We start from the raw sequence: 1,912 nt of genomic DNA on the forward strand, positions 1-1,912 counted from the left end.
GCCTTATAAATACCACAAATCTAAATAAATATCAGTTTTATTTCCAAAACAGAATTATCTCACAGCTAAAGCATTGCCTTTGCAGAAAATCTTCTAAATGGAAATAGAATTGCATCCACATTACATGTGCAGAATCCCAATAATTCATTATAAACAGTTCCAAACCATAGTTAGGCTTAGAACTCACAACAGTATTCTTCTTGGAAGTCTTCCTAAGGAAATAGTAGTATATTCAGGGAACATGTGGGCAAAATCATGACAGTATATCACAAGCCTAATTCTTGACCATACATACTAGAAAGATTACAGAAATTCCTCACAGGAAGCTAGATTCATATAACAAAATTTCATGCAACATATGGCATATGGGAAAAAGCAAGGACATTATAATCACTAGCATAGTTTATACCCAAATGAGTCGCAGATGGTGCACTATGTGCTCACAGCTGATTATCACTAATGCAGATATATATTTACTAATATTTAGAAGATGATGAAGTATAGCAAAATATACAAAACATTAGTCCTTAAATCCAACACATTTTCTGATTTTCATACCATCTAGAATAATAGATTTGACGTTAGGTACAATATCAGAATTTTGGGTACATGAAATGTGAAATGGTTTTTTATTTTTAGTCACTGTTTCTAGTAATTTGTTCGAAAGTAACAAATAAGCTGGTTTCAGTCTGTCAATGAAATGTTAACTTGTCTGTCCTTAATTAAGACTCGGAAATATTTATCATATTTTTTCACCACAAAAAAATGGTCCCTCAATAAGCAAATTCAAGTGCCTTTTTCACACGATCAGTTCTCACAAACACATGAGAACATGATCTCAAGTCTTTATGCATAAATATTTTATGTTTGTTAGCAGTTGATAAACTGGTGCTGATCCATAAAAGACAGTAAATTTGTTACAAATGGTTCAGGTTTAGTTTTAGTGGTAGGTAGTCGAAAAACTCACATGGTAACCTTATTTGCATAAAATATACCATTTGAGCTACAGAGTGATTAGTATCAGGACATATTGCAACTCTGAATCCTAGAAGGATTTCTGTCCATCTGATGTTGCTGTGAGCCTTTATTGCATTTTTTTAAGTTCTGAGAAACTGCTCAATTTTCCCACTGCAATGTGGGTGGTATGGAGTGGAACGTAAAACTTTAGCACCACATACTTTTGCAAGGCTCTTGAAAGGCTGCGACTCAAACTGTCTTCCTTGATCTGAGATTATGGAACTAGGCACAACAAATCTGCTAATCCAATGATTGTAAAATGCTTTGACAACCATTTCTCTTGTGATATCTGGTAAAGAAACTACTTCTCCTTAACAGGAAAAATGGTCAATAAATGTCAGATAATACGTCCTACCAGCAGATGGTGGTAATGGCCCAATCAGGTCAACTTGCACAATACTTAATCTAGCATGAGGTGCTTGGAACTCGGCTATTTTAGATTTTGTATGCCTGTTGACTTTGCTCCTTTGACAATTAACAGGACTTTAAGTCTATTCGTGAATTTCTTTCTTTATATTTGGAAAGATAAATTTTTCAGTCATCTCGTTGACAGTTGTCCTGATACCAGAGGAGCAAAATTATGAATTTGATGAAACATTTGTTGTCTAAATTGCTTTGAAATAAAAGGCCTGATACTGGTTGTTGAGCTGTCACATCTTAATGTTTTCCAAAATGCTAATGTAGATGATTTAAATTTCAGTGAAGCACTACCTGTCATTAAATGTTGCAATTCTTCATTATATTCTTGAGCATCTGCTACTGCTTCATAGCCAGTAACTGAGACTACTTCAACTGCAACTAAATTTTCTTTGGCATCAATATGCTGAATATCAGTTGAAAATTCCGATATATACTGAAGTTGGTGTTGTTGTCTGGGTTATGCCTTCCCATTCTT

This window comes from Stegodyphus dumicola, chromosome 1 (assembly GCF_044657685.1).
Source record: "Stegodyphus dumicola isolate Sdum_Otavi_A_Nest chromosome 1, ASM4465768v1".
Taxonomy (NCBI): Eukaryota; Metazoa; Arthropoda; class Arachnida; order Araneae; family Eresidae; genus Stegodyphus; species Stegodyphus dumicola.